The 12,229-nt window shown below is 30.3% G+C and overlaps 1 long non-coding RNA gene across 1 annotated transcript; it reads right to left on the bottom strand.

Annotated features, from left to right (window-relative positions):
• Window positions 1-6,986: 6,986 nt before the first annotated feature.
• LOC146997668 (uncharacterized) lies at window positions 6,987-11,744 on the bottom strand. Its single transcript, XR_015040516.1, has 2 exons — window positions 11,489-11,744; window positions 6,987-7,150 (listed from the first exon to the last, which is right to left on the bottom strand). It is a non-coding gene; the product is annotated as an uncharacterized LOC146997668 (long non-coding RNA).
• Between the last annotated feature and the right edge of the window lie 485 nt (window positions 11,745-12,229).

Here is a 12,229-nt window from a genome sequence, read left to right as displayed (position 1 = left end):
ATTTCTTCACGTTCACCGTAAACCTGAGATCACTTAATGTAGTTAGCACAGCATCTAAATGTTTGAGATGCGAATTCCAATCCGGTGAAAAGATAGCCATATCATCAATATATGCTTTGCAAAAATCACTATGTTTTCTTAAGGCATCATTCATCACTCGCTGAAAAGTAGAAGCTGCATTTTTTAATCCAAAAGGCATCACTTTCCAACGATATTGGGAACGATGTGTCTTGAATGATGTTAAATCACGATTTTCTTCTTCTAAAGGTATTTCCCAGTAACCTTTCAAGACATCTAAAGAGGTGATAACATTCGCGTGTCCAATTTTATTGATTAGATCAGTCACATTCTCCATTGGAAAATCAACAGGCTTGGTTACTTGATTCAACAACCTGAAATCAATACATAAATGCATACTTCCGTCTTTCTTGGCAACACATACGACTGGGTATGCTATTTCAGCTTCACTTGGCTCAATAAGACCCAAGCTCTCTAATTCCTCGATCTGTTTATCTACTTCAGGTTTCAAAGATTCTGGGATCTTATAGATATATGGCTTTTTTCTTTCAGCTCCAGGTAACAACCGAATTCTATGTTCACCAACGCTGGTTATTTGGATCTCCCCAGAAAATAACGCGATGTGCTTGAGTAAGAGCTCGTGTAATTCCTTTTGTTTGCTATCCTCTAAATGACTAATATCCACCTCGATGTTCCTTCTAGTTACTGCGCAATCTCCTTTATTTGGAGTGGTATGAATTTCCCCAAACTCAGAATCATCTTCAAATATCACTCCCACAGTTTGTGCTCGAACATAAAATTTTCTTATTTTGTTCACATGAACATGGCTCACACTCCCATCGGGTAATTTAACTTTGTAAGAATGAGGATTCACTCTTTCAACAATTTCACCTGGACCTGTCCACCTAGCATATAACTTGTTGCTATAGACTGGTATAAGTAAATATACTAGATCACCATTTTTAAATTCTTTCAAACTTTTGCGACGGTTAAAATAATATGCATAAGCTTCTTGTTTTTCCGAGGCAGATAAAGAAGCGAGCTCAGATGCTTTCTCTAAATTTATCTTTAATTCTTGTAGATAATCAACTGCTGAATTACTCAGATTAAGAGGTAATGGTATTTCACCGGACCATAATGATTTTAACACAGCTAAGGGACCTCTAGCTTCACGACCGTACATAAGCATAAATGGAGATACACCGGTAGTGCAATTTGGAACTTCACGATACGCAAAAAGTAAATAAGATATGTGCTTGTCCCAATTAACAGGATCTGTGCGAATTACATGATGTAACATTTGTTTAAATACCCGATTCCATTTTTCCACTGAGCCGTTTGATGCTGGGTAACCAGGTGTCGAAAACCGAGGATGAGTTCCTAACCTTTTTTCGAATTCTTGAGTTAACTGTGAGGTAAAATTAGTGCCTTGATCACTACAAATTATTTCTGGAATACCGGTTCTCATAAAAATATCTAAAAGAGCCTCACAAGTAGCTTTAGCAGAAAGACTTTTTAAAGGTATGACTTCTGGCCATTTTGAATGATTATCTATCAAACACAAACAATGTTTATGTTTCCTTCCTGAAGCAGGTGAAATTTCACCAATAATATCTCTATTTACCGTATGAAAGGGATATGGCGCGCGAACAATAGGAGTAATCGGGATTTTATCCGATTGTCTTTCCGGACTTTTTAATTGACATCTTTCGAATGTTCTACAATAATTTTCTACATCTTTGGATATGTTCGGCCAATAAAATGAAAGCTTAATTCTTTCTTTAGTTTTCCTCATACCTAAATGATTTCCGAATATGAAATCATGAGCTAATTGAAGGACTTTATTTCGATAATTCTCGGCAAAACTAACTGTTGTATGTTTTCCCCACAAATTTTTTCTTTATGAAATAATAATTCGTCTTGTAAAAAGAAATTATTCTTCCCTACTTCTGCGTCCTTAAAATAATTTATTAACGTTTGGCAGTTTCTCCGATCGACCTTAAATTTATTCGATTCCAAATAACTGTTTAGTCTTTCATCATTCTGATTTGCAACTGAGCTATAAAAAAGATTTACATTTGACAGTTCAACGGCGCCAACCTCAAGTTGTTTTTGTTTATGAGTTTCCTGTTTCGTTTCAGGGAAGACTGTTGATTCATTCTCGTCTTCAAATATGCGATCCCATACATCTGGTGTAATTAAATATTGGACATTTAGCTTATCTGTCAACGCGAAAAGAGCTTCTACGCGCGAATATAGACAACTGTTTGGTTTTTTGTAATAAATGGGAATAGTTGCTAACGTTGCCTCTATGACGTCGCCAAATGCGGAACTTAAAATGATTTTACCCTTACTTCTCTATTTTTAAATCAGGAATTAATGTAGTGTTCAAAATTTGTATTTCCGTACCTGAATCTTTTATAGCTTCTACTTGCTTCCCTGCAATGTAAATAGTAATCTTTTCCAAGGAATAAAAATTAAGTTTTCCGTCGGAACACTCGGGTTTTTGTAAATGTTTAGAATTTACATTTGTAACAACCGCATTGTCCTTCGGTTTAGTTGAAGTGTTAACTTTCGGTTTGACCGGGATATTATCGTTCTGTTTATTGGACCTCTCAAATTTATTTCGCCTGTTCGGGCAATCCTTAGCCAAATGTAAACTGCTACTACACACGTAACATTCTCGCGGTTTAAACGAATGTTTCTGTTCATTTACCACTAAATCTTTTCTTAGCGCTGGTGGAATATATTTAAAGTTTTTGTTGTATGAATCACGAAAATTAGCGCGTTTTTCACCTCTTATGTCATCAAAAGATTTACTTTTTGCGATGAAATAAGTGTCGCATTCCTTCGCTAGTTCTTCTGGACGTAGCCAACTTTCACCTTGTCGAACCGCAACATGGCACGCTAAATCACGATCCAATGTTTGAAAAAGTTTGTCAGAAATTATTAAGTTAATTAAAGACTCAAAATCATTGACGTTTCTACTTTTACAATAATGGATCCAACATGATCTTAAACGAGAGGCGAACTGCAAATGGGTTTCCCCCGTCAACCTTTGAGCTTGGCGAAAATTTTCTAGACATATAATTGGCGATGGTTCATATTCCTTAAGAATTAAGGATTTAATTTTTTCATAATCTTTCAAATCATCATCTTTAATATATACTAGAATATTAGAAGATTTATCACCTATCAGTTTTAGTAAGTAAAAATTAGTAAGTAAAATTTCAGACTTAAACTCATTTGGTACGTTCTTATGCTTAAAAGCCCTTTCTATGGAATCAAAAAATAAGTTCCATGCTTCACCCTTTTTAGGTACAGAAATCGATAATGCCTGTACAGCTTTCAAAAGCTTATCTAATGAAAGTGTATTTTCTACGTTATTACTAGATTCGTTGCTACTTTCAATTTGCATTAGACGCAATTTCACAATTTCTTCTGACTTTTTCCTTTCTTCAACCGTAGTATTAAGAAATTCAATAACAAAATCTTTATCTTTCAAATATTCTTTAGAACTTAAAAGCTTATCTTTTAATTCTACAACTTTTAAACTAGAATCGGCTTCTTCACCTAGTTCCTTCAACACCGAAATCAAATCACTTTTAACTACTCCTTCAAACATATTTAGAAGAAATTTTCCTTAAAGTTACAACAAAAATTTCTCACCTTTTCTCCAAAATCCAGTCGGCTTCGTTAGCTCTGGTTCTCTTAAGAGAGCGTACTGTGATGACCTTACGGATGAATAAGGCACCATAAGGAAACCGACACCAACATTTATTAAAAATTAACTTTCGAAGAATAATGGTAAAAAAATTAACATTTAAAGAATAATGGCAAACTCGGAGCACTACCTCGCTCCTACAACATAATTAACCTACCACCTGCCTCCTCTGAGGCTAACATGCAACTCTCGTCCCTCTCACTTGCTGGGCTCTGCCAGGCAGCTGATTGGCTCACCGCTGCCAGATACATGACAGTGAGCAATTGCTAAATGAATTCAAAATGAAAAATCAGACACAAATGAAACTTTTAGTCTGATCAAAATTATAATTACAACTCAAAAAGAATTATTTACGGAACGAAGATTTCCCCAATAACTCAGAAAGAGTTTAAAAGTTAAAGAGCGTTCTTTCTCCAAAGGAAAGTAAATTTAGGGAACTACTCTCGACTGAAGAATAATTAGAATTACTTATCTTAAATGTGCAACTTCTCTAAGCTAATCCTTTCGCAGCAGTAAGATGAGGTAAAGTTGATAATACATTAGTTTCAAACAACCGGAAATCGAAAGTCTGAGTTGATGCAACAAACTCTCATACTTTGTTAAATTGCAGAGTTGTTAACATAACTTACCTCACGTTACTTTCGTTTTTGATTAACACCAACAAGGAGGTAAACACAAAAGTAATTAAGCTCTAATTTTTAGCTACACTAAACGCAAACATTTACAGACAATTTATTTCACAATTTTTAAGAGATTAAGAGATTTATTAGAGGTGAATTTGAACTTGAAATTACCTTAAGCAAATTGCAAAACAGTTCTACAGCTGCTTAATTTTCTCGTTCGCAGAAAAATTCCCAGGTCTCTAAAATTAATTCAGTCTAGTCCAGTTATATTATGAAGCTATGTTTAAGCTGTTTTTAGTAAAACTTAACTGGAACATGAAACAGATAATTATTATGATATGTTTTTCATGCGAAGTTTGATTTATTATGCTAATTTAAATTTACATTTTATTGATGTGGAAAAGCGATAGACTTCTAGCAATCGTTTGAAGTTCTTTGGATATGACCCTGGAAATTGCACTGCCATCATGCAACACTTTTCATGCATCGCATTCACCATCGGGTAAAAGGTGTGTTTTTATATTTTTCATCCTTAATAAAGCAGCATTGAATTAATAATCGGCAATTTAACGTTTGATTTTAAAACGAAACTGAACCAGATCTTAAAATCTTCTAGCATACATCATTCGAGCTGCTGCATTCACCCTTGCAGCTGTGAAAACTATGTTAGTGGAGGCGCAAATATTGTTCTGCGTCAAAGCATGGTGAAGAATAATGTGTGGTATGCATAAGTGGTCGTAAAAACCTATTTTATTAATTATAATTATGGCTTATATGCTTATAAATATTATCAGTAAGAGGTACTATAAAGTATATGTGAACAGACGTATTCTGAATTAAATCAATTAGAGCTATTAAAATAAATCATATATCACTGTAAAAAAAAATCTGTAAAGTTACTAAGAAAACTCATGGAAACTGGGATGCCATGGGTTATTTGAGTAACAGAAACAGGTGTTTTCTTTGTAACATTACAAGAGTTTTGCCTGTAATGGTTACAGATCTTTTTCTTGTAATATCACAGCATATAGTTATGTAAGTAGAACATATTTTTCTTATGTAAATTCCCAAACGATATATCTGTAATGGTTACAGATTATTTGCGTGTAATATTACAGCAAATAATTATGTAGAAAGAACATGTTTTTCTCATGTAAAATCTCAACAGATATATCTGTAACCGTTACAGGTTATTTACTTGTATTATTATAGCAAGTTATTATGTGAGTAGAAGATACTTTTCTTACGTAAAATTCCAATGGTTGTATCTGTAAAGGTTTCAGATTATTTCCTTCTAATATCCCATTAAGTAATTATGTGTGTAGAATATATTTTTCATAGATAATACTAAAGGATATGTTTATAAAAGTAGTAGATTTTTTTGTCTAAAATGATGCTTATTATAATAAAATATATTGAAATCAAGATGTTTTGAGTAAAACAATATCTTCATGTGTATATCATTATACAGATATATGCAAGTGAAGCATAATAGTTTGGCTTTTTAAATTAGTCAATTTGACCTCAGAATTGCATTAATTTAAAAGATGTGCTTTCAACAGCAATTTTCTTTTTTCAAAAAGTAACATTAGTCTGTTGCAGAGTATTTTTGTTTTATGAAGAGAAACTTATGTCTGATATTATTGAAAGGCCTTTCATATTATCATTTTGATTAATTTAAAAGTTCAAATTGATATGCTACTCCTTATATTTGCCCTGTAAAATAGCTGAAAAAATAGTATGTTTTATTTGCATGTTAGTGTCAGTTAATAAGATATGTTCTAGAACTTTCTTTTTAGTAATTTTAGCTAAAATAGACACATGTTGCTTTAGATTTAACTTATATGAGTAAACGTGTTGCATGTTGATATGATCATATTATTACAGTAAAAGACATTTTGTGAAATATTTCTATGAAGAACTCAGAACAGCTGTTCTTCATATTTCAAAAATATATTCTCTCCTTCTAAAAAATTACATTTTCAGTAAATTAAAGAATTCAACATAGCAATGAACTTCATTTTGTTACTACAAGGAATTCAAATTTTGTTCATACGCTTGAATTACAACGTCTAACTAATATTTTTATTCTTATCTGCACTCAGTGTTTGTCAACAGTCTGCTATTGTTTGAAATAATGCATAACTTTTTTACTTACCTTCAAATAATTTCCTTTGCATTAACAGATAGAAGTCTTTCATTAAAAACCTAATGTCATGCTTTTTGAATAAGCATAAAACTTTGCCAACTGACCTTAATTTTTAAAGCCTTGTTTCCCTTAAAATTCTTAATACAATTATGCCTTTAAGAAATTTATTTCTAAAATTAATACTTCAGTTTAGCTTAAAATTTAATGTATTTTAATTTTACCTATAATTTTTTTACAAACATAATATGTAATAAATCTAAGCTTAATATTTACCATTTCGAAAGTGATACTAAAAAAGTATTCCTAGATATTATAAATTTCGAGATTCGCATACAAAATTGTGAAATAAACATGTGACAACAGAAAACAAACTTTATGCTCTCTCTATATTACAGCATGTTAATTAAGAAGTTTATTGAATTTAATAATTTTATTGTGAAACACTATGAAGCAAATAATATGCTAATTAAAATACAGAAGTAAAAATAATTTATTACTTAATTCATAAACTTTACATAAAACCTGAAAAAAAGAATTAATTAAAAAATAACATAATTTAATAAACATTTCATAAAAATTCGTTTCGACTGCTTGGAAAAAATGAATGGTTTTTCTCCTCTTTGTAAACCATGTCTCCTAAATAAAGAAAAAAACATTTCTTTTAAAATCATAATCATGCTCTTAAAAAGCTTATAAAAATTATTTTAATAGATGTTTTAAACATGTGCTTATATAACACTTTTAATCATATTTCTTTATAATATCTTAATTAATTAAGAACAGCTTAAATTCTTTAAAAAATTGGATTACAGTGAACCGTCTCATTACGACAAGCTACCTCAGTCAATCACTTTTTAAATTTAATCAGCATTCCTCATAAAATAACTAATTAGTAAACATAACTTCGCTAGGGTGCCCACTATCATTTAAAGATCAAAATTTTCAGGAATCACGTAGCTTAGAGAAGGTTCATTGTACAAAAACAGCCAATATTCAAATATTTTCATAAATGAAGCCACCATAGTTATTAAATATAATATACAGTATACTTATATTCAGAATTCAGAACTTGAATAAATTTCTCGAACTGTTTTAGCATTCGAAAAATATTATATTTATTACCTTAAATTTCTAAAACAATATTACATATTCGTCCAAAGGAATCACTGGGACTCGGACAACATTTTCCCCCTAGCTTTCTTTTAGCACAGGATTCTGAATATGTTTTAAAGATTTAGGTAATGTTTGTCTTCCTTAAGGCGCTCACAAAACAAGTTACCCTAAATGTTTTGTCCGCATAGTGGTCATTTTCATCTTACTAACTGATTTGCTAGTGGATTTTGGATGCATGGCCTATCATTGATGAAACAATAATAGTGAACAGCTTCAAGAAAATGGGGATATCTAATGCTCTTGATGCCATATTCCCACTTATTTTTACTAATTTTATCTTCCGAAAATTAAGAGGGAAAAATTAAACGAATAATTTAATTTCCAAAGGACACATTCACAGTAGGAATATAACAAATGAAAAGTAATCATGGATAAACTACTACTATCACAATATTATTTATTTAAAAGAAACCTCTATTTCAATAAGAATACACATAATTGCAACATCTAATAAGTTATCTCATTTCTTCTTTATAATTTGAACTTCTGTCATTCTCATTGTTGTTCTTGCAAATCCTTAGGCCTCAGATCATACATAAATAATTAGAGAAGGTTGTGGTCCGATGCTTGCTAGGGTGAACATTCAGCTGATATGGCAAAATTGCACAGTGAATGGCAGTTGGTATTTGCTTTCACTATCATAGATCATTGTTTGTATTAGGCTGACATAATATTCAACAGTTAGAAGAGAAAGAATCAACGGGGCCTTAAGTGTGCAAAAGTTTGCCTTTGTTAGTATGACGAAAACAATCATTATGTTGATAAATCCATTTTAAAATCTTGGGATATTCATTTTCTGAATGCATTAAAAGAGGGAAAATTATGTAAATATTTTTTTAATTTTCAGAATCTGGTTCTAAAGCTGGGTGGGGTAGAATATGCAACGCAATACGGTAATTCTGAAGATCATTGCTCGTGGCAGTACAAACTAAACGGTGATAACTTGCATGCTGTAGAAGAAGACACAAATTGCAGTTCCAGATGCATTAAATGCTTTGAGGTCTAGGGAGTAGCAGTGGGCAATACTAAGAGTGAAATTCAAGGTATAGGGAAGTAGGAATGAAAATTACTTTTATCAGATAACTTAAATGGTTATGTTACTAAGCGTTCTTATTGGAATGTAGGTTTCTTTTAAATAATAATACTATGATAGTTACCAGTAGTTCATTCATGAATATTTTTGATTGGTTATGATCTTATTGTAATCACATCCTTCAAAATTAAATTGATTGCTTAATTTCCCCCTTGATTTTCATACTATAATATAAAAGGAGGAAAATAGTCTGGAAGTAAACATAACTCCTCTTTCTCTCTCTATATATAGACATGTATCTTCGTGTGCAACTAAGCAAAACAAATTTGACTTTTTCTTCTTTAAAAAAATTGTGTAAATAAATAGAATTAAGTTCATTTCAAAGACTTATGACACATGAAATATACATGATCAAAATAAATTAGAAAATTAAGTTCAAATAAATTTTAAGCTAAATTACGTGTTGCAATGTAAGTTGCAATAATTCAGTTGTAATAATTAATACTAACAAAACCAAACATCATATTCCCATTCTGCAAAGTATAAAAGTTCTTCTACAAAACTGAAAAAATGACCAACACTTTGGCTTATTTGATAACTTTCAAATTCACTCCTTTGTTTACATTTAGAATTTATAACTTTAATTTTCCACAGAAATTTGTTTTTGATTTTAAAAAATTTCACTGGCATAATTTCATTCACTTCAGCATATATTAATAGATGCAGAAGGTTTTTGTACCTTACATAATTTTAAATCTTATGTAAACTAGCGTAATTAATAACAAAATCAAAACATAGATCAGAAACAGCATAAAATTTAATTAATAATTACTACTAGTGTCACACAAAATGCTATGAAATTAATTAATAAAATAAGAATGAGATAAAATATATAGAATTAATATTCCACATGTGTGAAGTTTGGAAGTTTTACGTTAAATATTTTTTTTTAATTAAGTATTTTTAAAAATGACCCCTTAAAGCATGGGACCTTTCGTAATTAGAACTTGCAAATCTGCTTCGCTAGTCTTTCATAACATTGCTTTTCTTTTATTAACAAGAAATATTGCATTCAGTTATTTAATTTAAGATATCAAAAATAATGCTACTGAAAGGCATGAATACTTACTTAAATTTGAAATTAATTTGGTTGACTTAAAATAATATTTAAAAAAAATAAATCTTCATATATAGGTCTAAAAATCAGACCTTATTAATTTTCTTTTATTTGAACGACATCTGAATTCTGCCTTAGTTTGGACTAGTAAATCATTGGGCAATTAAATGCCAAGCTATAAGAGAACTAATGTAGTTTACAAATGCACTGAATTTTATTTCCGGTATTAACTTTCAAAGAAAGTAAACTTTTCTGCATATTTGCATCATTTGGATTGATAGAATATGGCAAAGCATGCAAAGGCTATCAGCCTAAAGGAAAGTATATATTCATAGGCGGTTTTGTAAGGAAAAGTAGCTTGCATTTCCATTTATTCATGTGTATATATATATATATATATTGTTAATGCTAAAATCAATGCTTCATTAAAAATTCATTATTATTTTATTTTTAATACAACATACAGATACAGAATTGTTTTAAATTCCAATAAACAATAATAATTTATTTTTAAGAAAACTTATTTTATGATTTATATATTATATTACATGAATAAGAGAAACATTTGTCAAGAAATGTATTAAACTTGTATTAGCAGATTCATGCTATCCTAGTAACAAGACTATCATACTTCAAAACTGTATTAAAACTGGGCAAAATAAAATCAACATAAATTCTACATTAAATGTTTAAAAACTTATAAGTATGCAATGGTAGTTATATATACAATATAATATATGTTGTCATTTATAAAATATTAATGAAATGATATTTTTGGAAATAATGCACAAAATTTTAGTTTTGTTTTATAATTAGTTTAACGAATTGTTAGAAAAATATTTTAGGTCATTTCCATTTTCCCCCTGTTGATATTGGTATATTAAAATATATGGAATAATTAAGTTGCATCTAGTTAGTAAAACAAAACATTACGAAAAGTATGATACGGCATATTTTTAATCAATATAATTACTTCATTTTGGAATTATAATATTTTCGTAAGAAATTAATACCACTGAAAAAAATATTATTACACTAAAGGAATAAACGAGATTCTCGACCGCGTTGTTCAAATTTTTGTAATTTTACTTCATAACACACTCGTACATAAACATATTAGACTGAATTATAAACCAGGTATAACTAATTAGATAATCCTAGAAAAAGAATAAACTAAACCTAGTAAGCAAAAAAATATATACATTACATTCAGAATTCTAAATGTTTATATAAACGTTTCTCGCAAGGCCTGCCGGGAAAAAGATGTCAAACGTTCTTTGGTCAGACGATTGGAAAAGAACGCTAAAATGATTAGTTTTGTTTTCAACAACCACATTACCATTTCAATTATATACCACAAACAGTGATTAAATTTTGGAATAATTAGTTTTAAATAATAATAAGGGCAGTTGAAGGCGTAATTTATCGGATGCACAATGACAAAATACTACTATTAGATCTGCATTTGGAATAAATATTTTGCACTCTTTCAACTCATTAGACATTACGAACACTGATATTAATTAATCGCAAAGCTTAAACGTTTAAATACTTACTCACTACATATAACAGTGCAAAGTGCATGAGAATAATCTGCACAAAATGAACAAAAAATATTTCAAGTAGTAATTGTAAACATTTTCTTACTTACCTGCGCTATACAACCAACATGCATTCAGCCATGTTTTTTTCTGCAACTAGCTTTCAAACACTTTTCTCCTGATTGGCTAATTTCCAGTCAGTCACGTGATTCTTCCGCGCGGCTACTGAAACATTATCTGTAATGTTACAAGCAAATCTGCTGTTACCGCTACAGTTTGCTTTCAACCTGTTACCATTACAGGAAATTCTTCTGTAACTTTTTGATTTCTGTAACTTTACAAAACTTTTGCCTGTAAAGAGCGAACTTTTTTTTTTTACAGTGTATACAAGAATTCCGTACAGTTTTCTTAAATCTGTCAGACTGCTAGCAATATGTAATTTTACTTTGAAAGCATGTTGAGCCGTGGTAAATGGCAACAAAACTGAGAATTAACAACTCGGCTAGGCCGAATGACATTTGATAGTTGGTTTCTATCTGTGATTGCTTTATGTTATTCTAATACTTAGTTGCTTTTCTTTAATTAGTGAGCAGCAAGCCATTTTTATGGATGTATGATTAATAAGTATCAGTCAGAAATTAATAAAAATATCAATCTATTAGCAGCATTTAATCTAATTTAATTTGTTATAAAAAGGCATTTTTCTAGTCTGTTAATATATAATGATCTTTTCACAATCTAGATTGAAGTCTTTCAAACTTCTAACATCAAAAGAACCGAGAAAGGGTTAGAAAAGAAAAGATTTAAGATTCGAAATTAGGATTATCAAATCAAATCTTGTCTTAATTAGA

Source organism: Stegodyphus dumicola, chromosome 4 (assembly GCF_044657685.1).
Source record: "Stegodyphus dumicola isolate Sdum_Otavi_A_Nest chromosome 4, ASM4465768v1".
NCBI lineage: Eukaryota > Metazoa > Arthropoda > Arachnida > Araneae > Eresidae > Stegodyphus > Stegodyphus dumicola.
This window is presented reverse-complemented; position numbering and strand designations above follow the sequence as displayed.